The 27,500-nt window shown below is 47.0% G+C and overlaps 33 non-coding genes across 33 annotated transcripts; all 33 read left to right on the top strand.

Moving 5' to 3' along the window:
* The first annotated feature begins 768 nt into the window (after positions 1-768).
* On the top strand, positions 769-842 carry TRNAN-GUU (transfer RNA asparagine (anticodon GUU)). The gene has a single exon. It is a non-coding gene; the product is annotated as a tRNA-Asn (tRNA).
* A 509-nt stretch (positions 843-1,351) lies between these two features.
* TRNAR-UCU (transfer RNA arginine (anticodon UCU)) lies at positions 1,352-1,435 on the top strand. Its single transcript is given in 2 exon segments — positions 1,352-1,388; positions 1,400-1,435. It is a non-coding gene; the product is annotated as a tRNA-Arg (tRNA).
* A 791-nt stretch (positions 1,436-2,226) lies between these two features.
* On the top strand, positions 2,227-2,300 carry TRNAN-GUU (transfer RNA asparagine (anticodon GUU)). Its single transcript has one exon. It is a non-coding gene; the product is annotated as a tRNA-Asn (tRNA).
* Positions 2,301-2,805: 505 nt separating this feature from the next.
* On the top strand, positions 2,806-2,889 carry TRNAR-UCU (transfer RNA arginine (anticodon UCU)). The gene is given in 2 exon segments: positions 2,806-2,842; positions 2,854-2,889. It is a non-coding gene; the product is annotated as a tRNA-Arg (tRNA).
* Positions 2,890-3,680: 791 nt separating this feature from the next.
* Positions 3,681-3,754, top strand: TRNAN-GUU (transfer RNA asparagine (anticodon GUU)). The gene has a single exon. It is a non-coding gene; the product is annotated as a tRNA-Asn (tRNA).
* A 507-nt stretch (positions 3,755-4,261) lies between these two features.
* On the top strand, positions 4,262-4,345 carry TRNAR-UCU (transfer RNA arginine (anticodon UCU)). The gene is given in 2 exon segments: positions 4,262-4,298; positions 4,310-4,345. It is a non-coding gene; the product is annotated as a tRNA-Arg (tRNA).
* Positions 4,346-5,136: 791 nt separating this feature from the next.
* TRNAN-GUU (transfer RNA asparagine (anticodon GUU)) lies at positions 5,137-5,210 on the top strand. The gene has a single exon. It is a non-coding gene; the product is annotated as a tRNA-Asn (tRNA).
* A 1,378-nt stretch (positions 5,211-6,588) lies between these two features.
* TRNAN-GUU (transfer RNA asparagine (anticodon GUU)) lies at positions 6,589-6,662 on the top strand. Its single transcript has one exon. It is a non-coding gene; the product is annotated as a tRNA-Asn (tRNA).
* A 507-nt stretch (positions 6,663-7,169) lies between these two features.
* Positions 7,170-7,253, top strand: TRNAR-UCU (transfer RNA arginine (anticodon UCU)). The gene is given in 2 exon segments: positions 7,170-7,206; positions 7,218-7,253. It is a non-coding gene; the product is annotated as a tRNA-Arg (tRNA).
* A 791-nt stretch (positions 7,254-8,044) lies between these two features.
* On the top strand, positions 8,045-8,118 carry TRNAN-GUU (transfer RNA asparagine (anticodon GUU)). Its single transcript has one exon. It is a non-coding gene; the product is annotated as a tRNA-Asn (tRNA).
* Positions 8,119-8,621: 503 nt separating this feature from the next.
* On the top strand, positions 8,622-8,705 carry TRNAR-UCU (transfer RNA arginine (anticodon UCU)). The gene is given in 2 exon segments: positions 8,622-8,658; positions 8,670-8,705. It is a non-coding gene; the product is annotated as a tRNA-Arg (tRNA).
* Positions 8,706-9,496: 791 nt separating this feature from the next.
* Positions 9,497-9,570, top strand: TRNAN-GUU (transfer RNA asparagine (anticodon GUU)). The gene has a single exon. It is a non-coding gene; the product is annotated as a tRNA-Asn (tRNA).
* Positions 9,571-10,951: 1,381 nt separating this feature from the next.
* TRNAN-GUU (transfer RNA asparagine (anticodon GUU)) lies at positions 10,952-11,025 on the top strand. Its single transcript has one exon. It is a non-coding gene; the product is annotated as a tRNA-Asn (tRNA).
* A 503-nt stretch (positions 11,026-11,528) lies between these two features.
* Positions 11,529-11,612, top strand: TRNAR-UCU (transfer RNA arginine (anticodon UCU)). The gene is given in 2 exon segments: positions 11,529-11,565; positions 11,577-11,612. It is a non-coding gene; the product is annotated as a tRNA-Arg (tRNA).
* Positions 11,613-12,403: 791 nt separating this feature from the next.
* TRNAN-GUU (transfer RNA asparagine (anticodon GUU)) lies at positions 12,404-12,477 on the top strand. Its single transcript has one exon. It is a non-coding gene; the product is annotated as a tRNA-Asn (tRNA).
* Positions 12,478-12,986: 509 nt separating this feature from the next.
* Positions 12,987-13,070, top strand: TRNAR-UCU (transfer RNA arginine (anticodon UCU)). Its single transcript is given in 2 exon segments — positions 12,987-13,023; positions 13,035-13,070. It is a non-coding gene; the product is annotated as a tRNA-Arg (tRNA).
* Positions 13,071-13,861: 791 nt separating this feature from the next.
* Positions 13,862-13,935, top strand: TRNAN-GUU (transfer RNA asparagine (anticodon GUU)). The gene has a single exon. It is a non-coding gene; the product is annotated as a tRNA-Asn (tRNA).
* A 509-nt stretch (positions 13,936-14,444) lies between these two features.
* On the top strand, positions 14,445-14,528 carry TRNAR-UCU (transfer RNA arginine (anticodon UCU)). The gene is given in 2 exon segments: positions 14,445-14,481; positions 14,493-14,528. It is a non-coding gene; the product is annotated as a tRNA-Arg (tRNA).
* Positions 14,529-15,319: 791 nt separating this feature from the next.
* On the top strand, positions 15,320-15,393 carry TRNAN-GUU (transfer RNA asparagine (anticodon GUU)). Its single transcript has one exon. It is a non-coding gene; the product is annotated as a tRNA-Asn (tRNA).
* A 1,378-nt stretch (positions 15,394-16,771) lies between these two features.
* TRNAN-GUU (transfer RNA asparagine (anticodon GUU)) lies at positions 16,772-16,845 on the top strand. The gene has a single exon. It is a non-coding gene; the product is annotated as a tRNA-Asn (tRNA).
* A 507-nt stretch (positions 16,846-17,352) lies between these two features.
* On the top strand, positions 17,353-17,436 carry TRNAR-UCU (transfer RNA arginine (anticodon UCU)). Its single transcript is given in 2 exon segments — positions 17,353-17,389; positions 17,401-17,436. It is a non-coding gene; the product is annotated as a tRNA-Arg (tRNA).
* Positions 17,437-18,227: 791 nt separating this feature from the next.
* TRNAN-GUU (transfer RNA asparagine (anticodon GUU)) lies at positions 18,228-18,301 on the top strand. The gene has a single exon. It is a non-coding gene; the product is annotated as a tRNA-Asn (tRNA).
* A 503-nt stretch (positions 18,302-18,804) lies between these two features.
* On the top strand, positions 18,805-18,888 carry TRNAR-UCU (transfer RNA arginine (anticodon UCU)). Its single transcript is given in 2 exon segments — positions 18,805-18,841; positions 18,853-18,888. It is a non-coding gene; the product is annotated as a tRNA-Arg (tRNA).
* Positions 18,889-19,679: 791 nt separating this feature from the next.
* TRNAN-GUU (transfer RNA asparagine (anticodon GUU)) lies at positions 19,680-19,753 on the top strand. Its single transcript has one exon. It is a non-coding gene; the product is annotated as a tRNA-Asn (tRNA).
* A 1,381-nt stretch (positions 19,754-21,134) lies between these two features.
* On the top strand, positions 21,135-21,208 carry TRNAN-GUU (transfer RNA asparagine (anticodon GUU)). Its single transcript has one exon. It is a non-coding gene; the product is annotated as a tRNA-Asn (tRNA).
* Positions 21,209-21,711: 503 nt separating this feature from the next.
* On the top strand, positions 21,712-21,795 carry TRNAR-UCU (transfer RNA arginine (anticodon UCU)). Its single transcript is given in 2 exon segments — positions 21,712-21,748; positions 21,760-21,795. It is a non-coding gene; the product is annotated as a tRNA-Arg (tRNA).
* A 791-nt stretch (positions 21,796-22,586) lies between these two features.
* Positions 22,587-22,660, top strand: TRNAN-GUU (transfer RNA asparagine (anticodon GUU)). The gene has a single exon. It is a non-coding gene; the product is annotated as a tRNA-Asn (tRNA).
* A 510-nt stretch (positions 22,661-23,170) lies between these two features.
* On the top strand, positions 23,171-23,254 carry TRNAR-UCU (transfer RNA arginine (anticodon UCU)). The gene is given in 2 exon segments: positions 23,171-23,207; positions 23,219-23,254. It is a non-coding gene; the product is annotated as a tRNA-Arg (tRNA).
* Positions 23,255-24,045: 791 nt separating this feature from the next.
* Positions 24,046-24,119, top strand: TRNAN-GUU (transfer RNA asparagine (anticodon GUU)). Its single transcript has one exon. It is a non-coding gene; the product is annotated as a tRNA-Asn (tRNA).
* A 510-nt stretch (positions 24,120-24,629) lies between these two features.
* TRNAR-UCU (transfer RNA arginine (anticodon UCU)) lies at positions 24,630-24,713 on the top strand. The gene is given in 2 exon segments: positions 24,630-24,666; positions 24,678-24,713. It is a non-coding gene; the product is annotated as a tRNA-Arg (tRNA).
* Positions 24,714-25,504: 791 nt separating this feature from the next.
* Positions 25,505-25,578, top strand: TRNAN-GUU (transfer RNA asparagine (anticodon GUU)). Its single transcript has one exon. It is a non-coding gene; the product is annotated as a tRNA-Asn (tRNA).
* A 510-nt stretch (positions 25,579-26,088) lies between these two features.
* On the top strand, positions 26,089-26,172 carry TRNAR-UCU (transfer RNA arginine (anticodon UCU)). Its single transcript is given in 2 exon segments — positions 26,089-26,125; positions 26,137-26,172. It is a non-coding gene; the product is annotated as a tRNA-Arg (tRNA).
* Positions 26,173-26,963: 791 nt separating this feature from the next.
* On the top strand, positions 26,964-27,037 carry TRNAN-GUU (transfer RNA asparagine (anticodon GUU)). Its single transcript has one exon. It is a non-coding gene; the product is annotated as a tRNA-Asn (tRNA).
* Positions 27,038-27,500: the final 463 nt, after the last annotated feature.

Below are 27,500 nucleotides of genomic sequence, written 5' to 3'. Positions count from 1 at the left end.
CTTGTTGTGTGCTCTTAGGCAAAAAACCTGCCTAGGACTTCATTTGTTATCGTAGCCCTGCCTTGAAGCTTTTTAAGGCGACTGATTTAGCATTCAGTTTTGATCTGCAGTGCAAAGGGAAGAGCCCTTTTCTAAATGGCATATTAGAAAAAACTTTCTGACGGTGAGAGTGATCAATGAGTGGTACAGGTTACCACGGGTGGTGATGAGTTCTCCTTCCATGGAAGTGTTCAAACAAAGGCTGGACAAAGATCTGTCTGGAATGATTTAGGTAATCCTGCACTGAGCAGGTGCTTGGACCCGATGACCCTTCCAACTCTACCATTCTATGATCTTCTGTATTTAGGCATGTATGTCTGCATTGACAGAGAAGAGGACATTTTTTAAGAAACAAAGCGATTTCTCAAATTGGGCTGTCCAGGAAGATGTTGATGTGGTAGGGACTGCAAAAACCAAGCTTCCTAGCAGAGGATGGTTTCGATCCATCGACCTCTGGGTTATGGGCCCAGCACGCTTCCGCTGCGCCACTCTGCTGCATTGGGATAGCTTACAAGGTGCTGGTGAGGCAAAGCTGAGGAAGCCTCTGACTGTTACTAAGCCGCTAACAGGGAGCCACTCTCCGTGGGCAGTTGGGTACTCTTTTGAGTCACGCTGTTGTGTTCTAGTTTATCTCTTCTTTTCCTTTTTTTGATATTATTGTTTAGGTAGTCACCTGAGAGAATATAGTTGACCTGACTGAGGATTTGGCCAGCGGCACAATGTGTGGTTGTCTCTGTGGCGCAATCGGTTAGCGCGTTCGGCTGTTAACCGAAAGGTTGGTGGTTCAAGCCCACCCAGGGACGGGCTTGCCTTTTGTTTGCGCCGTATGTTACACGTAAAGACGTGGCTGTCAGTGTGTCTGAGCCGTTTAAAAGCTTCAAAATGGTAATGCTAGCCAAAAAGGTCCTTCGAGCCGGAATTGAACCAGCGACCTAAGGATTGCTAATTTGCTTCTACAGTCCTCCGCTCTACCAGCTGAGCTATCGAAGGCCAGTTCTTTGAGCGCCAAAGATAAAAAGGCCATCATGCTAGAGTTTCAAAGCGCTGGCAAGTAAAGATGTTGGAGGATGCAGGCATCGATCCCGCTACCTCTCGCATGCGAAGCGAGCGCTCTACCATGTGAGCTAATCCCCCTTGCCTGCTGCTTCCACCTGTCTACTCTGATCAGCAATTTTAGCACATTCCCAGCATTCAAGAGTTTCCAAAGTTGAGGGCTTTTTTTTTTTTTTTTTTTTTAAGTATAGATGTCACAAAAGTGAGATGCACTGGCCTTTTCACAGCCAAAAATTGACTATGCGGAAGGCTTAAGAGTGGCTCTGTGGCGCAATGGATAGCGCATTGGACTTCTAGAGTGAAAGTGATTCAAAGGTTGTGGGTTCGAGTCCCACCAGAGTCGTACTTTCTAGCGCACTGTGGTAGCTTGTTGTGTGCTCTTAGGCAAAAAACCTGCCTAGGACTTCATTTGTTATCGTAGCCCTGCCTTGAAGCTTTTTAAGGCGACTGATTTAGCATTCAGTTTTGATCTGCAGTGCAAAGGGAAGAGCCCTTTTCTAAATGGCATATTAGAAAAAACTTTCTGACGGTGAGAGTGATCAATGAGTGGTACAGGTTACCACGGGTGGTGATGAGTTCTCCTTCCATGGAAGTGTTCAAACAAAGGCTGGACAAAGATCTGTCTGGAATGATTTAGGTAATCCTGCACTGAGCAGGTGCTTGGACCCGATGACCCTTCCAACTCTACCATTCTATGATCTTCTGTATTTAGGCATGTATGTCTGCATTGACAGAGAAGAGGACATTTTTTAAGAAACAAAGCGATTTCTCAAATTGGGCTGTCCAGGAAGATGTTGATGTGGTAGGGACTGCAAAAACCAAGCTTCCTAGCAGAGGATGGTTTCGATCCATCGACCTCTGGGTTATGGGCCCAGCACGCTTCCGCTGCGCCACTCTGCTGCATTGGGATAGCTTACAAGGTGCTGGTGAGGCAAAGCTGAGGAAGCCTCTGACTGTTACTAAGCCGCTAACAGGGAGCCACTCTCCGTGGGCAGTTGGGTACTCTTTTGAGTCACGCTGTTGTGTTCTAGTTTATCTCTTCTTTTCCTTTTTTTGATATTATTGTTTAGGTAGTCACCTGAGAGAATATAGTTGACCTGACTGAGGATTTGGCCAGCGGCACAATGTGTGGTTGTCTCTGTGGCGCAATCGGTTAGCGCGTTCGGCTGTTAACCGAAAGGTTGGTGGTTCAAGCCCACCCAGGGACGGGCTTGCCTTTTGTTTGCGCCGTATGTTACACGTAAAGACGTGGCTGTCAGTGTGTCTGAGCCGTTTAAAAGCTTCAAAATGGTAATGCTAGCCAAAAAGGTCCTTCGAGCCGGAATTGAACCAGCGACCTAAGGATTGCTAATTTGCTTCTACAGTCCTCCGCTCTACCAGCTGAGCTATCGAAGGCCAGTTCTTTGAGCGCCAAAGATAAAAAGGCCATCATGCTAGAGTTTCAAAGCGCTGGCAAGTAAAGATGTTGGAGGATGCAGGCATCGATCCCGCTACCTCTCGCATGCGAAGCGAGCGCTCTACCATGTGAGCTAATCCCCCTTGCCTGCTGCTTCCACCTGTCTACTCTGATCAGCAATTTTAGCACATTCCCAGCATTCAAGAGTTTCCAAAGTTGAGGGCTTTTTTTTTTTTTTTTTAAGTATAGATGTCACAAAAGTGAGATGCACTGGCCTTTTCACAGCCAAAAATTGACTATGCGGAAGGCTTAAGAGTGGCTCTGTGGCGCAATGGATAGCGCATTGGACTTCTAGAGTGAAAGTGATTCAAAGGTTGTGGGTTCGAGTCCCACCAGAGTCGTACTTTCTAGCGCACTGTGGTAGCTTGTTGTGTGCTCTTAGGCAAAAAACCTGCCTAGGACTTCATTTGTTATCGTAGCCCTGCCTTGAAGCTTTTTAAGGCGACTGATTTAGCATTCAGTTTTGATCTGCAGTGCAAAGGGAAGAGCCCTTTTCTAAATGGCATATTAGAAAAAACTTTCTGACGGTGAGAGTGATCAATGAGTGGTACAGGTTACCACGGGTGGTGATGAGTTCTCCTTCCATGGAAGTGTTCAAACAAAGGCTGGACAAAGATCTGTCTGGAATGATTTAGGTAATCCTGCACTGAGCAGGTGCTTGGACCCGATGACCCTTCCAACTCTACCATTCTATGATCTTCTGTATTTAGGCATGTATGTCTGCATTGACAGAGAAGAGGACATTTTTTAAGAAACAAAGCGATTTCTCAAATTGGGCTGTCCAGGAAGATGTTGATGTGGTAGGGACTGCAAAAACCAAGCTTCCTAGCAGAGGATGGTTTCGATCCATCGACCTCTGGGTTATGGGCCCAGCACGCTTCCGCTGCGCCACTCTGCTGCATTGGGATAGCTTACAAGGTGCTGGTGAGGCAAAGCTGAGGAAGCCTCTGACTGTTACTAAGCCGCTAACAGGGAGCCACTCTCCGTGGGCAGTTGGGTACTCTTTTGAGTCACGCTGTTGTGTTCTAGTTTATCTCTTCTTTTCCTTTTTTTGATATTATTGTTTAGGTAGTCACCTGAGAGAATATAGTTGACCTGACTGAGGATTTGGCCAGCGGCACAATGTGTGGTTGTCTCTGTGGCGCAATCGGTTAGCGCGTTCGGCTGTTAACCGAAAGGTTGGTGGTTCAAGCCCACCCAGGGACGGGCTTGCCTTTTGTTTGCGCCGTATGTTACACGTAAAGACGTGGCTGTCAGTGTGTCTGAGCCGTTTAAAAGCTTCAAAATGGTAATGCTAGCCAAAAAGGTCCTTCGAGCCGGAATTGAACCAGCGACCTAAGGATTGCTAATTTGCTTCTACAGTCCTCCGCTCTACCAGCTGAGCTATCGAAGGCCAGTTCTTTGAGCGCCAAAGATAAAAAGGCCATCATGCTAGAGTTTCAAAGCGCTGGCAAGTAAAGATGTTGGAGGATGCAGGCATCGATCCCGCTACCTCTCGCATGCGAAGCGAGCGCTCTACCATGTGAGCTAATCCCCCTTGCCTGCTGCTTCCACCTGTCTACTCTGATCAGCAATTTTAGCACATTCCCAGCATTCAAGAGTTTCCAAAGTTGAGGGCTTTTTTTTTTTTTTTTTTTAAGTATAGATGTCACAAAAGTGAGATGCACTGGCCTTTTCACAGCCAAAAATTGACTATGCGGAAGGCTTAAGAGTGGCTCTGTGGCGCAATGGATAGCGCATTGGACTTCTAGAGTGAAAGTGATTCAAAGGTTGTGGGTTCGAGTCCCACCAGAGTCGTACTTTCTAGCGCACTGTGGTAGCTTGTTGTGTGCTCTTAGGCAAAAAACCTGCCTAGGACTTCATTTGTTATCGTAGCCCTGCCTTGAAGCTTTTTAAGGCGACTGATTTAGCATTCAGTTTTGATCTGCAGTGCAAAGGGAAGAGCCCTTTTCTAAATGGCATATTAGAAAAAACTTTCTGACGGTGAGAGTGATCAATGAGTGGTACAGGTTACCACGGGTGGTGATGAGTTCTCCTTCCATGGAAGTGTTCAAACAAAGGCTGGACAAAGATCTGTCTGGAATGATTTAGGTAATCCTGCACTGAGCAGGTGCTTGGACCCGATGACCCTTCCAACTCTACCATTCTATGATCTTCTGTATTTAGGCATGTATGTCTGCATTGACAGAGAAGAGGACATTTTTTAAGAAACAAAGCGATTTCTCAAATTGGGCTGTCCAGGAAGATGTTGATGTGGTAGGGACTGCAAAAACCAAGCTTCCTAGCAGAGGATGGTTTCGATCCATCGACCTCTGGGTTATGGGCCCAGCACGCTTCCGCTGCGCCACTCTGCTGCATTGGGATAGCTTACAAGGTGCTGGTGAGGCAAAGCTGAGGAAGCCTCTGACTGTTACTAAGCCGCTAACAGGGAGCCACTCTCCGTGGGCAGTTGGGTACTCTTTTGAGTCACGCTGTTGTGTTCTAGTTTATCTCTTCTTTTCCTTTTTTTGATATTATTGTTTAGGTAGTCACCTGAGAGAATATAGTTGACCTGACTGAGGATTTGGCCAGCGGCACAATGTGTGGTTGTCTCTGTGGCGCAATCGGTTAGCGCGTTCGGCTGTTAACCGAAAGGTTGGTGGTTCAAGCCCACCCAGGGACGGGCTTGCCTTTTGTTTGCGCCGTATGTTACACGTAAAGACGTGGCTGTCAGTGTGTCTGAGCCGTTTAAAAGCTTCAAAATGGTAATGCTAGCCAAAAAGGTCCTTCGAGCCGGAATTGAACCAGCGACCTAAGGATTGCTAATTTGCTTCTACAGTCCTCCGCTCTACCAGCTGAGCTATCGAAGGCCAGTTCTTTGAGCGCCAAAGATAAAAAGGCCATCATGCTAGAGTTTCAAAGCGCTGGCAAGTAAAGATGTTGGAGGATGCAGGCATCGATCCCGCTACCTCTCGCATGCGAAGCGAGCGCTCTACCATGTGAGCTAATCCCCCTTGCCTGCTGCTTCCACCTGTCTACTCTGATCAGCAATTTTAGCACATTCCCAGCATTCAAGAGTTTCCAAAGTTGAGGGCTTTTTTTTTTTTTTTAAGTATAGATGTCACAAAAGTGAGATGCACTGGCCTTTTCACAGCCAAAAATTGACTATGCGGAAGGCTTAAGAGTGGCTCTGTGGCGCAATGGATAGCGCATTGGACTTCTAGAGTGAAAGTGATTCAAAGGTTGTGGGTTTGAGTCCCACCAGAGTCGTACTTTCTAGCGCACTGTGGTAGCTTGTTGTGTGCTCTTAGGCAAAAAACCTGCCTAGGACTTCATTTGTTATCGTAGCCCTGCCTTGAAGCTTTTTAAGGCGACTGATTTAGCATTCAGTTTTGATCTGCAGTGCAAAGGGAAGAGCCCTTTTCTAAATGGCATATTAGAAAAAACTTTCTGACGGTGAGAGTGATCAATGAGTGGTACAGGTTACCACGGGTGGTGATGAGTTCTCCTTCCATGGAAGTGTTCAAACAAAGGCTGGACAAAGATCTGTCTGGAATGATTTAGGTAATCCTGCACTGAGCAGGTGCTTGGACCCGATGACCCTTCCAACTCTACCATTCTATGATCTTCTGTATTTAGGCATGTATGTCTGCATTGACAGAGAAGAGGACATTTTTTAAGAAACAAAGCGATTTCTCAAATTGGGCTGTCCAGGAAGATGTTGATGTGGTAGGGACTGCAAAAACCAAGCTTCCTAGCAGAGGATGGTTTCGATCCATCGACCTCTGGGTTATGGGCCCAGCACGCTTCCGCTGCGCCACTCTGCTGCATTGGGATAGCTTACAAGGTGCTGGTGAGGCAAAGCTGAGGAAGCCTCTGACTGTTACTAAGCCGCTAACAGGGAGCCACTCTCCGTGGGCAGTTGGGTACTCTTTTGAGTCACGCTGTTGTGTTCTAGTTTATCTCTTCTTTTCCTTTTTTTGATATTATTGTTTAGGTAGTCACCTGAGAGAATATAGTTGACCTGACTGAGGATTTGGCCAGCGGCACAATGTGTGGTTGTCTCTGTGGCGCAATCGGTTAGCGCGTTCGGCTGTTAACCGAAAGGTTGGTGGTTCAAGCCCACCCAGGGACGGGCTTGCCTTTTGTTTGCGCCGTATGTTACACGTAAAGACGTGGCTGTCAGTGTGTCTGAGCCGTTTAAAAGCTTCAAAATGGTAATGCTAGCCAAAAAGGTCCTTCGAGCCGGAATTGAACCAGCGACCTAAGGATTGCTAATTTGCTTCTACAGTCCTCCGCTCTACCAGCTGAGCTATCGAAGGCCAGTTCTTTGAGCGCCAAAGATAAAAAGGCCATCATGCTAGAGTTTCAAAGCGCTGGCAAGTAAAGATGTTGGAGGATGCAGGCATCGATCCCGCTACCTCTCGCATGCGAAGCGAGCGCTCTACCATGTGAGCTAATCCCCCTTGCCTGCTGCTTCCACCTGTCTACTCTGATCAGCAATTTTAGCACATTCCCAGCATTCAAGAGTTTCCAAAGTTGAGGGCTTTTTTTTTTTTTTTTTTTAAGTATAGATGTCACAAAAGTGAGATGCACTGGCCTTTTCACAGCCAAAAATTGACTATGCGGAAGGCTTAAGAGTGGCTCTGTGGCGCAATGGATAGCGCATTGGACTTCTAGAGTGAAAGTGATTCAAAGGTTGTGGGTTCGAGTCCCACCAGAGTCGTACTTTCTAGCGCACTGTGGTAGCTTGTTGTGTGCTCTTAGGCAAAAAACCTGCCTAGGACTTCATTTGTTATCGTAGCCCTGCCTTGAAGCTTTTTAAGGCGACTGATTTAGCATTCAGTTTTGATCTGCAGTGCAAAGGGAAGAGCCCTTTTCTAAATGGCATATTAGAAAAAACTTTCTGACGGTGAGAGTGATCAATGAGTGGTACAGGTTACCACGGGTGGTGATGAGTTCTCCTTCCATGGAAGTGTTCAAACAAAGGCTGGACAAAGATCTGTCTGGAATGATTTAGGTAATCCTGCACTGAGCAGGTGCTTGGACCCGATGACCCTTCCAACTCTACCATTCTATGATCTTCTGTATTTAGGCATGTATGTCTGCATTGACAGAGAAGAGGACATTTTTTAAGAAACAAAGCGATTTCTCAAATTGGGCTGTCCAGGAAGATGTTGATGTGGTAGGGACTGCAAAAACCAAGCTTCCTAGCAGAGGATGGTTTCGATCCATCGACCTCTGGGTTATGGGCCCAGCACGCTTCCGCTGCGCCACTCTGCTGCATTGGGATAGCTTACAAGGTGCTGGTGAGGCAAAGCTGAGGAAGCCTCTGACTGTTACTAAGCCGCTAACAGGGAGCCACTCTCCGTGGGCAGTTGGGTACTCTTTTGAGTCACGCTGTTGTGTTCTAGTTTATCTCTTCTTTTCCTTTTTTTGATATTATTGTTTAGGTAGTCACCTGAGAGAATATAGTTGACCTGACTGAGGATTTGGCCAGCGGCACAATGTGTGGTTGTCTCTGTGGCGCAATCGGTTAGCGCGTTCGGCTGTTAACCGAAAGGTTGGTGGTTCAAGCCCACCCAGGGACGGGCTTGCCTTTTGTTTGCGCCGTATGTTACACGTAAAGACGTGGCTGTCAGTGTGTCTGAGCCGTTTAAAAGCTTCAAAATGGTAATGCTAGCCAAAAAGGTCCTTCGAGCCGGAATTGAACCAGCGACCTAAGGATTGCTAATTTGCTTCTACAGTCCTCCGCTCTACCAGCTGAGCTATCGAAGGCCAGTTCTTTGAGCGCCAAAGATAAAAAGGCCATCATGCTAGAGTTTCAAAGCGCTGGCAAGTAAAGATGTTGGAGGATGCAGGCATCGATCCCGCTACCTCTCGCATGCGAAGCGAGCGCTCTACCATGTGAGCTAATCCCCCTTGCCTGCTGCTTCCACCTGTCTACTCTGATCAGCAATTTTAGCACATTCCCAGCATTCAAGAGTTTCCAAAGTTGAGGGCTTTTTTTTTTTTTTTAAGTATAGATGTCACAAAAGTGAGATGCACTGGCCTTTTCACAGCCAAAAATTGACTATGCGGAAGGCTTAAGAGTGGCTCTGTGGCGCAATGGATAGCGCATTGGACTTCTAGAGTGAAAGTGATTCAAAGGTTGTGGGTTCGAGTCCCACCAGAGTCGTACTTTCTAGCGCACTGTGGTAGCTTGTTGTGTGCTCTTAGGCAAAAAACCTGCCTAGGACTTCATTTGTTATCGTAGCCCTGCCTTGAAGCTTTTTAAGGCGACTGATTTAGCATTCAGTTTTGATCTGCAGTGCAAAGGGAAGAGCCCTTTTCTAAATGGCATATTAGAAAAAACTTTCTGACGGTGAGAGTGATCAATGAGTGGTACAGGTTACCACGGGTGGTGATGAGTTCTCCTTCCATGGAAGTGTTCAAACAAAGGCTGGACAAAGATCTGTCTGGAATGATTTAGGTAATCCTGCACTGAGCAGGTGCTTGGACCCGATGACCCTTCCAACTCTACCATTCTATGATCTTCTGTATTTAGGCATGTATGTCTGCATTGACAGAGAAGAGGACATTTTTTAAGAAACAAAGCGATTTCTCAAATTGGGCTGTCCAGGAAGATGTTGATGTGGTAGGGACTGCAAAAACCAAGCTTCCTAGCAGAGGATGGTTTCGATCCATCGACCTCTGGGTTATGGGCCCAGCACGCTTCCGCTGCGCCACTCTGCTGCATTGGGATAGCTTACAAGGTGCTGGTGAGGCAAAGCTGAGGAAGCCTCTGACTGTTACTAAGCCGCTAACAGGGAGCCACTCTCCGTGGGCAGTTGGGTACTCTTTTGAGTCACGCTGTTGTGTTCTAGTTTATCTCTTCTTTTCCTTTTTTTGATATTATTGTTTAGGTAGTCACCTGAGAGAATATAGTTGACCTGACTGAGGATTTGGCCAGCGGCACAATGTGTGGTTGTCTCTGTGGCGCAATCGGTTAGCGCGTTCGGCTGTTAACCGAAAGGTTGGTGGTTCAAGCCCACCCAGGGACGGGCTTGCCTTTTGTTTGCGCCGTATGTTACACGTAAAGACGTGGCTGTCAGTGTGTCTGAGCCGTTTAAAAGCTTCAAAATGGTAATGCTAGCCAAAAAGGTCCTTCGAGCCGGAATTGAACCAGCGACCTAAGGATTGCTAATTTGCTTCTACAGTCCTCCGCTCTACCAGCTGAGCTATCGAAGGCCAGTTCTTTGAGCGCCAAAGATAAAAAGGCCATCATGCTAGAGTTTCAAAGCGCTGGCAAGTAAAGATGTTGGAGGATGCAGGCATCGATCCCGCTACCTCTCGCATGCGAAGCGAGCGCTCTACCATGTGAGCTAATCCCCCTTGCCTGCTGCTTCCACCTGTCTACTCTGATCAGCAATTTTAGCACATTCCCAGCATTCAAGAGTTTCCAAAGTTGAGGGCTTTTTTTTTTTTTTTTTTAAGTATAGATGTCACAAAAGTGAGATGCACTGGCCTTTTCACAGCCAAAAATTGACTATGCGGAAGGCTTAAGAGTGGATCTGTGGCGCAATGGATAGCGCATTGGACTTCTAGAGTGAAAGTGATTCAAAGGTTGTGGGTTCGAGTCCCACCAGAGTCGTACTTTCTAGCGCACTGTGGTAGCTTGTTGTGTGCTCTTAGGCAAAAAACCTGCCTAGGACTTCATTTGTTATCGTAGCCCTGCCTTGAAGCTTTTTAAGGCGACTGATTTAGCATTCAGTTTTGATCTGCAGTGCAAAGGGAAGAGCCCTTTTCTAAATGGCATATTAGAAAAAACTTTCTGACGGTGAGAGTGATCAATGAGTGGTACAGGTTACCACGGGTGGTGATGAGTTCTCCTTCCATGGAAGTGTTCAAACAAAGGCTGGACAAAGATCTGTCTGGAATGATTTAGGTAATCCTGCACTGAGCAGGTGCTTGGACCCGATGACCCTTCCAACTCTACCATTCTATGATCTTCTGTATTTAGGCATGTATGTCTGCATTGACAGAGAAGAGGACATTTTTTAAGAAACAAAGCGATTTCTCAAATTGGGCTGTCCAGGAAGATGTTGATGTGGTAGGGACTGCAAAAACCAAGCTTCCTAGCAGAGGATGGTTTCGATCCATCGACCTCTGGGTTATGGGCCCAGCACGCTTCCGCTGCGCCACTCTGCTGCATTGGGATAGCTTACAAGGTGCTGGTGAGGCAAAGCTGAGGAAGCCTCTGACTGTTACTAAGCCGCTAACAGGGAGCCACTCTCCGTGGGCAGTTGGGTACTCTTTTGAGTCACGCTGTTGTGTTCTAGTTTATCTCTTCTTTTCCTTTTTTTGATATTATTGTTTAGGTAGTCACCTGAGAGAATATAGTTGACCTGACTGAGGATTTGGCCAGCGGCACAATGTGTGGTTGTCTCTGTGGCGCAATCGGTTAGCGCGTTCGGCTGTTAACCGAAAGGTTGGTGGTTCAAGCCCACCCAGGGACGGGCTTGCCTTTTGTTTGCGCCGTATGTTACACGTAAAGACGTGGCTGTCAGTGTGTCTGAGCCGTTTAAAAGCTTCAAAATGGTAATGCTAGCCAAAAAGGTCCTTCGAGCCGGAATTGAACCAGCGACCTAAGGATTGCTAATTTGCTTCTACAGTCCTCCGCTCTACCAGCTGAGCTATCGAAGGCCAGTTCTTTGAGCGCCAAAGATAAAAAGGCCATCATGCTAGAGTTTCAAAGCGCTGGCAAGTAAAGATGTTGGAGGATGCAGGCATCGATCCCGCTACCTCTCGCATGCGAAGCGAGCGCTCTACCATGTGAGCTAATCCCCCTTGCCTGCTGCTTCCACCTGTCTACTCTGATCAGCAATTTTAGCACATTCCCAGCATTCAAGAGTTTCCAAAGTTGAGGGCTTTTTTTTTTTTTTTAAGTATAGATGTCACAAAAGTGAGATGCACTGGCCTTTTCACAGCCAAAAATTGACTATGCGGAAGGCTTAAGAGTGGCTCTGTGGCGCAATGGATAGCGCATTGGACTTCTAGAGTGAAAGTGATTCAAAGGTTGTGGGTTCGAGTCCCACCAGAGTCGTACTTTCTAGCGCACTGTGGTAGCTTGTTGTGTGCTCTTAGGCAAAAAACCTGCCTAGGACTTCATTTGTTATCGTAGCCCTGCCTTGAAGCTTTTTAAGGCGACTGATTTAGCATTCAGTTTTGATCTGCAGTGCAAAGGGAAGAGCCCTTTTCTAAATGGCATATTAGAAAAAACTTTCTGACGGTGAGAGTGATCAATGAGTGGTACAGGTTACCACGGGTGGTGATGAGTTCTCCTTCCATGGAAGTGTTCAAACAAAGGCTGGACAAAGATCTGTCTGGAATGATTTAGGTAATCCTGCACTGAGCAGGTGCTTGGACCCGATGACCCTTCCAACTCTACCATTCTATGATCTTCTGTATTTAGGCATGTATGTCTGCATTGACAGAGAAGAGGACATTTTTTAAGAAACAAAGCGATTTCTCAAATTGGGCTGTCCAGGAAGATGTTGATGTGGTAGGGACTGCAAAAACCAAGCTTCCTAGCAGAGGATGGTTTCGATCCATCGACCTCTGGGTTATGGGCCCAGCACGCTTCCGCTGCGCCACTCTGCTGCATTGGGATAGCTTACAAGGTGCTGGTGAGGCAAAGCTGAGGAAGCCTCTGACTGTTACTAAGCCGCTAACAGGGAGCCACTCTCCGTGGGCAGTTGGGTACTCTTTTGAGTCACGCTGTTGTGTTCTAGTTTATCTCTTCTTTTCCTTTTTTTGATATTATTGTTTAGGTAGTCACCTGAGAGAATATAGTTGACCTGACTGAGGATTTGGCCAGCGGCACAATGTGTGGTTGTCTCTGTGGCGCAATCGGTTAGCGCGTTCGGCTGTTAACCGAAAGGTTGGTGGTTCAAGCCCACCCAGGGACGGGCTTGCCTTTTGTTTGCGCCGTATGTTACACGTAAAGACGTGGCTGTCAGTGTGTCTGAGCCGTTTAAAAGCTTCAAAATGGTAATGCTAGCCAAAAAGGTCCTTCGAGCCGGAATTGAACCAGCGACCTAAGGATTGCTAATTTGCTTCTACAGTCCTCCGCTCTACCAGCTGAGCTATCGAAGGCCAGTTCTTTGAGCGCCAAAGATAAAAAGGCCATCATGCTAGAGTTTCAAAGCGCTGGCAAGTAAAGATGTTGGAGGATGCAGGCATCGATCCCGCTACCTCTCGCATGCGAAGCGAGCGCTCTACCATGTGAGCTAATCCCCCTTGCCTGCTGCTTCCACCTGTCTACTCTGATCAGCAATTTTAGCACATTCCCAGCATTCAAGAGTTTCCAAAGTTGAGGGCTTTTTTTTTTTTTTTTTTTTTAAGTATAGATGTCACAAAAGTGAGATGCACTGGCCTTTTCACAGCCAAAAATTGACTATGCGGAAGGCTTAAGAGTGGCTCTGTGGCGCAATGGATAGCGCATTGGACTTCTAGAGTGAAAGTGATTCAAAGGTTGTGGGTTCGAGTCCCACCAGAGTCGTACTTTCTAGCGCACTGTGGTAGCTTGTTGTGTGCTCTTAGGCAAAAAACCTGCCTAGGACTTCATTTGTTATCGTAGCCCTGCCTTGAAGCTTTTTAAGGCGACTGATTTAGCATTCAGTTTTGATCTGCAGTGCAAAGGGAAGAGCCCTTTTCTAAATGGCATATTAGAAAAAACTTTCTGACGGTGAGAGTGATCAATGAGTGGTACAGGTTACCACGGGTGGTGATGAGTTCTCCTTCCATGGAAGTGTTCAAACAAAGGCTGGACAAAGATCTGTCTGGAATGATTTAGGTAATCCTGCACTGAGCAGGTGCTTGGACCCGATGACCCTTCCAACTCTACCATTCTATGATCTTCTGTATTTAGGCATGTATGTCTGCATTGACAGAGAAGAGGACATTTTTTAAGAAACAAAGCGATTTCTCAAATTGGGCTGTCCAGGAAGATGTTGATGTGGTAGGGACTGCAAAAACCAAGCTTCCTAGCAGAGGATGGTTTCGATCCATCGACCTCTGGGTTATGGGCCCAGCACGCTTCCGCTGCGCCACTCTGCTGCATTGGGATAGCTTACAAGGTGCTGGTGAGGCAAAGCTGAGGAAGCCTCTGACTGTTACTAAGCCGCTAACAGGGAGCCACTCTCCGTGGGCAGTTGGGTACTCTTTTGAGTCACGCTGTTGTGTTCTAGTTTATCTCTTCTTTTCCTTTTTTTGATATTATTGTTTAGGTAGTCACCTGAGAGAATATAGTTGACCTGACTGAGGATTTGGCCAGCGGCACAATGTGTGGTTGTCTCTGTGGCGCAATCGGTTAGCGCGTTCGGCTGTTAACCGAAAGGTTGGTGGTTCAAGCCCACCCAGGGACGGGCTTGCCTTTTGTTTGCGCCGTATGTTACACGTAAAGACGTGGCTGTCAGTGTGTCTGAGCCGTTTAAAAGCTTCAAAATGGTAATGCTAGCCAAAAAGGTCCTTCGAGCCGGAATTGAACCAGCGACCTAAGGATTGCTAATTTGCTTCTACAGTCCTCCGCTCTACCAGCTGAGCTATCGAAGGCCAGTTCTTTGAGCGCCAAAGATAAAAAGGCCATCATGCTAGAGTTTCAAAGCGCTGGCAAGTAAAGATGTTGGAGGATGCAGGCATCGATCCCGCTACCTCTCGCATGCGAAGCGAGCGCTCTACCATGTGAGCTAATCCCCCTTGCCTGCTGCTTCCACCTGTCTACTCTGATCAGCAATTTTAGCACATTCCCAGCATTCAAGAGTTTCCAAAGTTGAGGGCTTTTTTTTTTTTTTTTTTTTTAAGTATAGATGTCACAAAAGTGAGATGCACTGGCCTTTTCACAGCCAAAAATTGACTATGCGGAAGGCTTAAGAGTGGCTCTGTGGCGCAATGGATAGCGCATTGGACTTCTAGAGTGAAAGTGATTCAAAGGTTGTGGGTTCGAGTCCCACCAGAGTCGTACTTTCTAGCGCACTGTGGTAGCTTGTTGTGTGCTCTTAGGCAAAAAACCTGCCTAGGACTTCATTTGTTATCGTAGCCCTGCCTTGAAGCTTTTTAAGGCGACTGATTTAGCATTCAGTTTTGATCTGCAGTGCAAAGGGAAGAGCCCTTTTCTAAATGGCATATTAGAAAAAACTTTCTGACGGTGAGAGTGATCAATGAGTGGTACAGGTTACCACGGGTGGTGATGAGTTCTCCTTCCATGGAAGTGTTCAAACAAAGGCTGGACAAAGATCTGTCTGGAATGATTTAGGTAATCCTGCACTGAGCAGGTGCTTGGACCCGATGACCCTTCCAACTCTACCATTCTATGATCTTCTGTATTTAGGCATGTATGTCTGCATTGACAGAGAAGAGGACATTTTTTAAGAAACAAAGCGATTTCTCAAATTGGGCTGTCCAGGAAGATGTTGATGTGGTAGGGACTGCAAAAACCAAGCTTCCTAGCAGAGGATGGTTTCGATCCATCGACCTCTGGGTTATGGGCCCAGCACGCTTCCGCTGCGCCACTCTGCTGCATTGGGATAGCTTACAAGGTGCTGGTGAGGCAAAGCTGAGGAAGCCTCTGACTGTTACTAAGCCGCTAACAGGGAGCCACTCTCCGTGGGCAGTTGGGTACTCTTTTGAGTCACGCTGTTGTGTTCTAGTTTATCTCTTCTTTTCCTTTTTTTGATATTATTGTTTAGGTAGTCACCTGAGAGAATATAGTTGACCTGACTGAGGATTTGGCCAGCGGCACAATGTGTGGTTGTCTCTGTGGCGCAATCGGTTAGCGCGTTCGGCTGTTAACCGAAAGGTTGGTGGTTCAAGCCCACCCAGGGACGGGCTTGCCTTTTGTTTGCGCCGTATGTTACACGTAAAGACGTGGCTGTCAGTGTGTCTGAGCCGTTTAAAAGCTTCAAAATGGTAATGCTAGCCAAAAAGGTCCTTCGAGCCGGAATTGAACCAGCGACCTAAGGATTGCTAATTTGCTTCTACAGTCCTCCGCTCTACCAGCTGAGCTATCGAAGGCCAGTTCTTTGAGCGCCAAAGATAAAAAGGCCATCATGCTAGAGTTTCAAAGCGCTGGCAAGTAAAGATGTTGGAGGATGCAGGCATCGATCCCGCTACCTCTCGCATGCGAAGCGAGCGCTCTACCATGTGAGCTAATCCCCCTTGCCTGCTGCTTCCACCTGTCTACTCTGATCAGCAATTTTAGCACATTCCCAGCATTCAAGAGTTTCCAAAGTTGAGGGCTTTTTTTTTTTTTTTAAGTATAGATGTCACAAAAGTGAGATGCACTGGCCTTTTCACAGCCAAAAATTGACTATGCGGAAGGCTTAAGAGTGGCTCTGTGGCGCAATGGATAGCGCATTGGACTTCTAGAGTGAAAGTGATTCAAAGGTTGTGGGTTTGAGTCCCACCAGAGTCGTACTTTCTAGCGCACTGTGGTAGCTTGTTGTGTGCTCTTAGGCAAAAAACCTGCCTAGGACTTCATTTGTTATCGTAGCCCTGCCTTGAAGCTTTTTAAGGCGACTGATTTAGCATTCAGTTTTGATCTGCAGTGCAAAGGGAAGAGCCCTTTTCTAAATGGCATATTAGAAAAAACTTTCTGACGGTGAGAGTGATCAATGAGTGGTACAGGTTACCACGGGTGGTGATGAGTTCTCCTTCCATGGAAGTGTTCAAACAAAGGCTGGACAAAGATCTGTCTGGAATGATTTAGGTAATCCTGCACTGAGCAGGTGCTTGGACCCGATGACCCTTCCAACTCTACCATTCTATGATCTTCTGTATTTAGGCATGTATGTCTGCATTGACAGAGAAGAGGACATTTTTTAAGAAACAAAGCGATTTCTCAAATTGGGCTGTCCAGGAAGATGTTGATGTGGTAGGGACTGCAAAAACCAAGCTTCCTAGCAGAGGATGGTTTCGATCCATCGACCTCTGGGTTATAGGCCCAGCACGCTTCCGCTGCGCCACTCTGCTGCATTGGGATAGCTTACAAGGTGCTGGTGAGGCAAAGCTGAGGAAGCCTCTGACTGTTACTAAGCCGCTAACAGGGAGCCACTCTCCGTGGGCAGTTGGGTACTCTTTTGAGTCACGCTGTTGTGTTCTAGTTTATCTCTTCTTTTCCTTTTTTTGATATTATTGTTTAGGTAGTCACCTGAGAGAATATAGTTGACCTGACTGAGGATTTGGCCAGCGGCACAATGTGTGGTTGTCTCTGTGGCGCAATCGGTTAGCGCGTTCGGCTGTTAACCGAAAGGTTGGTGGTTCAAGCCCACCCAGGGACGGGCTTGCCTTTTGTTTGCGCCGTATGTTACACGTAAAGACGTGGCTGTCAGTGTGTCTGAGCCGTTTAAAAGCTTCAAAATGGTAATGCTAGCCAAAAAGGTCCTTCGAGCCGGAATTGAACCAGCGACCTAAGGATTGCTAATTTGCTTCTACAGTCCTCCGCTCTACCAGCTGAGCTATCGAAGGCCAGTTCTTTGAGCGCCAAAGATAAAAAGGCCATCATGCTAGAGTTTCAAAGCGCTGGCAAGTAAAGATGTTGGAGGATGCAGGCATCGATCCCGCTACCTCTCGCATGCGAAGCGAGCGCTCTACCATGTGAGCTAATCCCCCTTGCCTGCTGCTTCCACCTGTCTACTCTGATCAGCAATTTTAGCACATTCCCAGCATTCAAGAGTTTCCAAAGTTGAGGGCTTTTTTTTTTTTTTTTTTTAAGTATAGATGTCACAAAAGTGAGATGCACTGGCCTTTTCACAGCCAAAAATTGACTATGCGGAAGGCTTAAGAGTGGCTCTGTGGCGCAATGGATAGCGCATTGGACTTCTAGAGTGAAAGTGATTCAAAGGTTGTGGGTTCGAGTCCCACCAGAGTCGTACTTTCTAGCGCACTGTGGTAGCTTGTTGTGTGCTCTTAGGCAAAAAACCTGCCTAGGACTTCATTTGTTATCGTAGCCCTGCCTTGAAGCTTTTTAAGGCGACTGATTTAGCATTCAGTTTTGATCTGCAGTGCAAAGGGAAGAGCCCTTTTCTAAATGGCATATTAGAAAAAACTTTCTGACGGTGAGAGTGATCAATGAGTGGTACAGGTTACCACGGGTGGTGATGAGTTCTCCTTCCATGGAAGTGTTCAAACAAAGGCTGGACAAAGATCTGTCTGGAATGATTTAGGTAATCCTGCACTGAGCAGGTGCTTGGACCCGATGACCCTTCCAACTCTACCATTCTATGATCTTCTGTATTTAGGCATGTATGTCTGCATTGACAGAGAAGAGGACATTTTTTAAGAAACAAAGCGATTTCTCAAATTGGGCTGTCCAGGAAGATGTTGATGTGGTAGGGACTGCAAAAACCAAGCTTCCTAGCAGAGGATGGTTTCGATCCATCGACCTCTGGGTTATGGGCCCAGCACGCTTCCGCTGCGCCACTCTGCTGCATTGGGATAGCTTACAAGGTGCTGGTGAGGCAAAGCTGAGGAAGCCTCTGACTGTTACTAAGCCGCTAACAGGGAGCCACTCTCCGTGGGCAGTTGGGTACTCTTTTGAGTCACGCTGTTGTGTTCTAGTTTATCTCTTCTTTTCCTTTTTTTGATATTATTGTTTAGGTAGTCACCTGAGAGAATATAGTTGACCTGACTGAGGATTTGGCCAGCGGCACAATGTGTGGTTGTCTCTGTGGCGCAATCGGTTAGCGCGTTCGGCTGTTAACCGAAAGGTTGGTGGTTCAAGCCCACCCAGGGACGGGCTTGCCTTTTGTTTGCGCCGTATGTTACACGTAAAGACGTGGCTGTCAGTGTGTCTGAGCCGTTTAAAAGCTTCAAAATGGTAATGCTAGCCAAAAAGGTCCTTCGAGCCGGAATTGAACCAGCGACCTAAGGATTGCTAATTTGCTTCTACAGTCCTCCGCTCTACCAGCTGAGCTATCGAAGGCCAGTTCTTTGAGCGCCAAAGATAAAAAGGCCATCATGCTAGAGTTTCAAAGCGCTGGCAAGTAAAGATGTTGGAGGATGCAGGCATCGATCCCGCTACCTCTCGCATGCGAAGCGAGCGCTCTACCATGTGAGCTAATCCCCCTTGCCTGCTGCTTCCACCTGTCTACTCTGATCAGCAATTTTAGCACATTCCCAGCATTCAAGAGTTTCCAAAGTTGAGGGCTTTTTTTTTTTTTTTAAGTATAGATGTCACAAAAGTGAGATGCACTGGCCTTTTCACAGCCAAAAATTGACTATGCGGAAGGCTTAAGAGTGGCTCTGTGGCGCAATGGATAGCGCATTGGACTTCTAGAGTGAAAGTGATTCAAAGGTTGTGGGTTCGAGTCCCACCAGAGTCGTACTTTCTAGCGCACTGTGGTAGCTTGTTGTGTGCTCTTAGGCAAAAAACCTGCCTAGGACTTCATTTGTTATCGTAGCCCTGCCTTGAAGCTTTTTAAGGCGACTGATTTAGCATTCAGTTTTGATCTGCAGTGCAAAGGGAAGAGCCCTTTTCTAAATGGCATATTAGAAAAAACTTTCTGACGGTGAGAGTGATCAATGAGTGGTACAGGTTACCACGGGTGGTGATGAGTTCTCCTTCCATGGAAGTGTTCAAACAAAGGCTGGACAAAGATCTGTCTGGAATGATTTAGGTAATCCTGCACTGAGCAGGTGCTTGGACCCGATGACCCTTCCAACTCTACCATTCTATGATCTTCTGTATTTAGGCATGTATGTCTGCATTGACAGAGAAGAGGACATTTTTTAAGAAACAAAGCGATTTCTCAAATTGGGCTGTCCAGGAAGATGTTGATGTGGTAGGGACTGCAAAAACCAAGCTTCCTAGCAGAGGATGGTTTCGATCCATCGACCTCTGGGTTATGGGCCCAGCACGCTTCCGCTGCGCCACTCTGCTGCATTGGGATAGCTTACAAGGTGCTGGTGAGGCAAAGCTGAGGAAGCCTCTGACTGTTACTAAGCCGCTAACAGGGAGCCACTCTCCGTGGGCAGTTGGGTACTCTTTTGAGTCACGCTGTTGTGTTCTAGTTTATCTCTTCTTTTCCTTTTTTTGATATTATTGTTTAGGTAGTCACCTGAGAGAATATAGTTGACCTGACTGAGGATTTGGCCAGCGGCACAATGTGTGGTTGTCTCTGTGGCGCAATCGGTTAGCGCGTTCGGCTGTTAACCGAAAGGTTGGTGGTTCAAGCCCACCCAGGGACGGGCTTGCCTTTTGTTTGCGCCGTATGTTACACGTAAAGACGTGGCTGTCAGTGTGTCTGAGCCGTTTAAAAGCTTCAAAATGGTAATGCTAGCCAAAAAGGTCCTTCGAGCCGGAATTGAACCAGCGACCTAAGGATTGCTAATTTGCTTCTACAGTCCTCCGCTCTACCAGCTGAGCTATCGAAGGCCAGTTCTTTGAGCGCCAAAGATAAAAAGGCCATCATGCTAGAGTTTCAAAGCGCTGGCAAGTAAAGATGTTGGAGGATGCAGGCATCGATCCCGCTACCTCTCGCATGCGAAGCGAGCGCTCTACCATGTGAGCTAATCCCCCTTGCCTGCTGCTTCCACCTGTCTACTCTGATCAGCAATTTTAGCACATTCCCAGCATTCAAGAGTTTCCAAAGTTGAGGGCTTTTTTTTTTTTTTTTTTAAGTATAGATGTCACAAAAGTGAGATGCACTGGCCTTTTCACAGCCAAAAATTGACTATGCGGAAGGCTTAAGAGTGGATCTGTGGCGCAATGGATAGCGCATTGGACTTCTAGAGTGAAAGTGATTCAAAGGTTGTGGGTTCGAGTCCCACCAGAGTCGTACTTTCTAGCGCACTGTGGTAGCTTGTTGTGTGCTCTTAGGCAAAAAACCTGCCTAGGACTTCATTTGTTATCGTAGCCCTGCCTTGAAGCTTTTTAAGGCGACTGATTTAGCATTCAGTTTTGATCTGCAGTGCAAAGGGAAGAGCCCTTTTCTAAATGGCATATTAGAAAAAACTTTCTGACGGTGAGAGTGATCAATGAGTGGTACAGGTTACCACGGGTGGTGATGAGTTCTCCTTCCATGGAAGTGTTCAAACAAAGGCTGGACAAAGATCTGTCTGGAATGATTTAGGTAATCCTGCACTGAGCAGGTGCTTGGACCCGATGACCCTTCCAACTCTACCATTCTATGATCTTCTGTATTTAGGCATGTATGTCTGCATTGACAGAGAAGAGGACATTTTTTAAGAAACAAAGCGATTTCTCAAATTGGGCTGTCCAGGAAGATGTTGATGTGGTAGGGACTGCAAAAACCAAGCTTCCTAGCAGAGGATGGTTTCGATCCATCGACCTCTGGGTTATGGGCCCAGCACGCTTCCGCTGCGCCACTCTGCTGCATTGGGATAGCTTACAAGGTGCTGGTGAGGCAAAGCTGAGGAAGCCTCTGACTGTTACTAAGCCGCTAACAGGGAGCCACTCTCCGTGGGCAGTTGGGTACTCTTTTGAGTCACGCTGTTGTGTTCTAGTTTATCTCTTCTTTTCCTTTTTTTGATATTATTGTTTAGGTAGTCACCTGAGAGAATATAGTTGACCTGACTGAGGATTTGGCCAGCGGCACAATGTGTGGTTGTCTCTGTGGCGCAATCGGTTAGCGCGTTCGGCTGTTAACCGAAAGGTTGGTGGTTCAAGCCCACCCAGGGACGGGCTTGCCTTTTGTTTGCGCCGTATGTTACACGTAAAGACGTGGCTGTCAGTGTGTCTGAGCCGTTTAAAAGCTTCAAAATGGTAATGCTAGCCAAAAAGGTCCTTCGAGCCGGAATTGAACCAGCGACCTAAGGATTGCTAATTTGCTTCTACAGTCCTCCGCTCTACCAGCTGAGCTATCGAAGGCCAGTTCTTTGAGCGCCAAAGATAAAAAGGCCATCATGCTAGAGTTTCAAAGCGCTGGCAAGTAAAGATGTTGGAGGATGCAGGCATCGATCCCGCTACCTCTCGCATGCGAAGCGAGCGCTCTACCATGTGAGCTAATCCCCCTTGCCTGCTGCTTCCACCTGTCTACTCTGATCAGCAATTTTAGCACATTCCCAGCATTCAAGAGTTTCCAAAGTTGAGGGCTTTTTTTTTTTTTTTAAGTATAGATGTCACAAAAGTGAGATGCACTGGCCTTTTCACAGCCAAAAATTGACTATGCGGAAGGCTTAAGAGTGGCTCTGTGGCGCAATGGATAGCGCATTGGACTTCTAGAGTGAAAGTGATTCAAAGGTTGTGGGTTCGAGTCCCACCAGAGTCGTACTTTCTAGCGCACTGTGGTAGCTTGTTGTGTGCTCTTAGGCAAAAAACCTGCCTAGGACTTCATTTGTTATCGTAGCCCTGCCTTGAAGCTTTTTAAGGCGACTGATTTAGCATTCAGTTTTGATCTGCAGTGCAAAGGGAAGAGCCCTTTTCTAAATGGCATATTAGAAAAAACTTTCTGACGGTGAGAGTGATCAATGAGTGGTACAGGTTACCACGGGTGGTGATGAGTTCTCCTTCCATGGAAGTGTTCAAACAAAGGCTGGACAAAGATCTGTCTGGAATGATTTAGGTAATCCTGCACTGAGCAGGTGCTTGGACCCGATGACCCTTCCAACTCTACCATTCTATGATCTTCTGTATTTAGGCATGTATGTCTGCATTGACAGAGAAGAGGACATTTTTTAAGAAACAAAGCGATTTCTCAAATTGGGCTGTCCAGGAAGATGTTGATGTGGTAGGGACTGCAAAAACCAAGCTTCCTAGCAGAGGATGGTTTCGATCCATCGACCTCTGGGTTATGGGCCCAGCACGCTTCCGCTGCGCCACTCTGCTGCATTGGGATAGCTTACAAGGTGCTGGTGAGGCAAAGCTGAGGAAGCCTCTGACTGTTACTAAGCCGCTAACAGGGAGCCACTCTCCGTGGGCAGTTGGGTACTCTTTTGAGTCACGCTGTTGTGTTCTAGTTTATCTCTTCTTTTCCTTTTTTTGATATTATTGTTTAGGTAGTCACCTGAGAGAATATAGTTGACCTGACTGAGGATTTGGCCAGCGGCACAATGTGTGGTTGTCTCTGTGGCGCAATCGGTTAGCGCGTTCGGCTGTTAACCGAAAGGTTGGTGGTTCAAGCCCACCCAGGGACGGGCTTGCCTTTTGTTTGCGCCGTATGTTACACGTAAAGACGTGGCTGTCAGTGTGTCTGAGCCGTTTAAAAGCTTCAAAATGGTAATGCTAGCCAAAAAGGTCCTTCGAGCCGGAATTGAACCAGCGACCTAAGGATTGCTAATTTGCTTCTACAGTCCTCCGCTCTACCAGCTGAGCTATCGAAGGCCAGTTCTTTGAGCGCCAAAGATAAAAAGGCCATCATGCTAGAGTTTCAAAGCGCTGGCAAGTAAAGATGTTGGAGGATGCAGGCATCGATCCCGCTACCTCTCGCATGCGAAGCGAGCGCTCTACCATGTGAGCTAATCCCCCTTGCCTGCTGCTTCCACCTGTCTACTCTGATCAGCAATTTTAGCACATTCCCAGCATTCAAGAGTTTCCAAAGTTGAGGGCTTTTTTTTTTTTTTTTTTTTTTAAGTATAGATGTCACAAAAGTGAGATGCACTGGCCTTTTCACAGCCAAAAATTGACTATGCGGAAGGCTTAAGAGTGGCTCTGTGGCGCAATGGATAGCGCATTGGACTTCTAGAGTGAAAGTGATTCAAAGGTTGTGGGTTCGAGTCCCACCAGAGTCGTACTTTCTAGCGCACTGTGGTAGCTTGTTGTGTGCTCTTAGGCAAAAAACCTGCCTAGGACTTCATTTGTTATCGTAGCCCTGCCTTGAAGCTTTTTAAGGCGACTGATTTAGCATTCAGTTTTGATCTGCAGTGCAAAGGGAAGAGCCCTTTTCTAAATGGCATATTAGAAAAAACTTTCTGACGGTGAGAGTGATCAATGAGTGGTACAGGTTACCACGGGTGGTGATGAGTTCTCCTTCCATGGAAGTGTTCAAACAAAGGCTGGACAAAGATCTGTCTGGAATGATTTAGGTAATCCTGCACTGAGCAGGTGCTTGGACCCGATGACCCTTCCAACTCTACCATTCTATGATCTTCTGTATTTAGGCATGTATGTCTGCATTGACAGAGAAGAGGACATTTTTTAAGAAACAAAGCGATTTCTCAAATTGGGCTGTCCAGGAAGATGTTGATGTGGTAGGGACTGCAAAAACCAAGCTTCCTAGCAGAGGATGGTTTCGATCCATCGACCTCTGGGTTATGGGCCCAGCACGCTTCCGCTGCGCCACTCTGCTGCATTGGGATAGCTTACAAGGTGCTGGTGAGGCAAAGCTGAGGAAGCCTCTGACTGTTACTAAGCCGCTAACAGGGAGCCACTCTCCGTGGGCAGTTGGGTACTCTTTTGAGTCACGCTGTTGTGTTCTAGTTTATCTCTTCTTTTCCTTTTTTTGATATTATTGTTTAGGTAGTCACCTGAGAGAATATAGTTGACCTGACTGAGGATTTGGCCAGCGGCACAATGTGTGGTTGTCTCTGTGGCGCAATCGGTTAGCGCGTTCGGCTGTTAACCGAAAGGTTGGTGGTTCAAGCCCACCCAGGGACGGGCTTGCCTTTTGTTTGCGCCGTATGTTACACGTAAAGACGTGGCTGTCAGTGTGTCTGAGCCGTTTAAAAGCTTCAAAATGGTAATGCTAGCCAAAAAGGTCCTTCGAGCCGGAATTGAACCAGCGACCTAAGGATTGCTAATTTGCTTCTACAGTCCTCCGCTCTACCAGCTGAGCTATCGAAGGCCAGTTCTTTGAGCGCCAAAGATAAAAAGGCCATCATGCTAGAGTTTCAAAGCGCTGGCAAGTAAAGATGTTGGAGGATGCAGGCATCGATCCCGCTACCTCTCGCATGCGAAGCGAGCGCTCTACCATGTGAGCTAATCCCCCTTGCCTGCTGCTTCCACCTGTCTACTCTGATCAGCAATTTTAGCACATTCCCAGCATTCAAGAGTTTCCAAAGTTGAGGGCTTTTTTTTTTTTTTTTTTTTTTAAGTATAGATGTCACAAAAGTGAGATGCACTGGCCTTTTCACAGCCAAAAATTGACTATGCGGAAGGCTTAAGAGTGGCTCTGTGGCGCAATGGATAGCGCATTGGACTTCTAGAGTGAAAGTGATTCAAAGGTTGTGGGTTCGAGTCCCACCAGAGTCGTACTTTCTAGCGCACTGTGGTAGCTTGTTGTGTGCTCTTAGGCAAAAAACCTGCCTAGGACTTCATTTGTTATCGTAGCCCTGCCTTGAAGCTTTTTAAGGCGACTGATTTAGCATTCAGTTTTGATCTGCAGTGCAAAGGGAAGAGCCCTTTTCTAAATGGCATATTAGAAAAAACTTTCTGACGGTGAGAGTGATCAATGAGTGGTACAGGTTACCACGGGTGGTGATGAGTTCTCCTTCCATGGAAGTGTTCAAACAAAGGCTGGACAAAGATCTGTCTGGAATGATTTAGGTAATCCTGCACTGAGCAGGTGCTTGGACCCGATGACCCTTCCAACTCTACCATTCTATGATCTTCTGTATTTAGGCATGTATGTCTGCATTGACAGAGAAGAGGACATTTTTTAAGAAACAAAGCGATTTCTCAAATTGGGCTGTCCAGGAAGATGTTGATGTGGTAGGGACTGCAAAAACCAAGCTTCCTAGCAGAGGATGGTTTCGATCCATCGACCTCTGGGTTATGGGCCCAGCACGCTTCCGCTGCGCCACTCTGCTGCATTGGGATAGCTTACAAGGTGCTGGTGAGGCAAAGCTGAGGAAGCCTCTGACTGTTACTAAGCCGCTAACAGGGAGCCACTCTCCGTGGGCAGTTGGGTACTCTTTTGAGTCACGCTGTTGTGTTCTAGTTTATCTCTTCTTTTCCTTTTTTTGATATTATTGTTTAGGTAGTCACCTGAGAGAATATAGTTGACCTGACTGAGGATTTGGCCAGCGGCACAATGTGTGGTTGTCTCTGTGGCGCAATCGGTTAGCGCGTTCGGCTGTTAACCGAAAGGTTGGTGGTTCAAGCCCACCCAGGGACGGGCTTGCCTTTTGTTTGCGCCGTATGTTACACGTAAAGACGTGGCTGTCAGTGTGTCTGAGCCGTTTAAAAGCTTCAAAATGGTAATGCTAGCCAAAAAGGTCCTTCGAGCCAGAATTGAACCAGCGACCTAAGGATTGCTAATTTGCTTCTACAGTCCTCCGCTCTACCAGCTGAGCTATCGAAGGCCAGTTCTTTGAGCGCCAAAGATAAAAAGGCCATCATGCTAGAGTTTCAAAGCGCTGGCAAGTAAAGATGTTGGAGGATGCAGGCATCGATCCCGCTACCTCTCGCATGCGAAGCGAGCGCTCTACCATGTGAGCTAATCCCCCTTGCCTGCTGCTTCCACCTGTCTACTCTGATCAGCAATTTTAGCACATTCCCAGCATTCAAGAGTTTCCAAAGTTGAGGGCTTTTTTTTTTTTTTTTTTTTTTAAGTATAGATGTCACAAAAGTGAGATGCACTGGCCTTTTCACAGCCAAAAATTGACTATGCGGAAGGCTTAAGAGTGGCTCTGTGGCGCAATGGATAGCGCATTGGACTTCTAGAGTGAAAGTGATTCAAAGGTTGTGGGTTCGAGTCCCACCAGAGTCGTACTTTCTAGCGCACTGTGGTAGCTTGTTGTGTGCTCTTAGGCAAAAAACCTGCCTAGGACTTCATTTGTTATCGTAGCCCTGCCTTGAAGCTTTTTAAGGCGACTGATTTAGCATTCAGTTTTGATCTGCAGTGCAAAGGGAAGAGCCCTTTTCTAAATGGCATATTAGAAAAAACTTTCTGACGGTGAGAGTGATCAATGAGTGGTACAGGTTACCACGGGTGGTGATGAGTTCTCCTTCCATGGAAGTGTTCAAACAAAGGCTGGACAAAGATCTGTCTGGAATGATTTAGGTAATCCTGCACTGAGCAGGTGCTTGGACCCGATGACCCTTCCAACTCTACCATTCTATGATCTTCTGTATTTAGGCATGTATGTCTGCATTGACAGAGAAGAGGACATTTTTTAAGAAACAAAGCGATTTCTCAAATTGGGCTGTCCAGGAAGATGTTGATGTGGTAGGGACTGCAAAAACCAAGCTTCCTAGCAGAGGATGGTTTCGATCCATCGACCTCTGGGTTATGGGCCCAGCACGCTTCCGCTGCGCCACTCTGCTGCATTGGGATAGCTTACAAGGTGCTGGTGAGGCAAAGCTGAGGAAGCCTCTGACTGTTACTAAGCCGCTAACAGGGAGCCACTCTCCGTGGGCAGTTGGGTACTCTTTTGAGTCACGCTGTTGTGTTCTAGTTTATCTCTTCTTTTCCTTTTTTTGATATTATTGTTTAGGTAGTCACCTGAGAGAATATAGTTGACCTGACTGAGGATTTGGCCAGCGGCACAATGTGTGGTTGTCTCTGTGGCGCAATCGGTTAGCGCGTTCGGCTGTTAACCGAAAGGTTGGTGGTTCAAGCCCACCCAGGGACGGGCTTGCCTTTTGTTTGCGCCGTATGTTACACGTAAAGACGTGGCTGTCAGTGTGTCTGAGCCGTTTAAAAGCTTCAAAATGGTAATGCTAGCCAAAAAGGTCCTTCGAGCCGGAATTGAACCAGCGACCTAAGGATTGCTAATTTGCTTCTACAGTCCTCCGCTCTACCAGCTGAGCTATCGAAGGCCAGTTCTTTGAGCGCCAAAGATAAAAAGGCCATCATGCTAGAGTTTCAAAGCGCTGGCAAGTAAAGATGTTGGAGGATGCAGGCATCGATCCCGCTACCTCTCGCATGCGAAGGGAGCGCTCTACCATGTGAGCTAATCCCCCTTGCCTGCTGCTTCCACCTGTCTACTCTGATCAGCAATTTTAGCACATTCCCAGCATTCAAGAGTTTCCAAAGTTGAGGGCTTTTTTTTTTTTTTTTTTTTTTAAGTATAGATGTCACAAAAGTGAGATGCA

The sequence above is a fragment of the Eleutherodactylus coqui genome, chromosome 1, assembly GCF_035609145.1.
Source record: "Eleutherodactylus coqui strain aEleCoq1 chromosome 1, aEleCoq1.hap1, whole genome shotgun sequence".
Classification (NCBI taxonomy): domain Eukaryota; kingdom Metazoa; phylum Chordata; class Amphibia; order Anura; family Eleutherodactylidae; genus Eleutherodactylus; species Eleutherodactylus coqui.
This window is presented reverse-complemented; position numbering and strand designations above follow the sequence as displayed.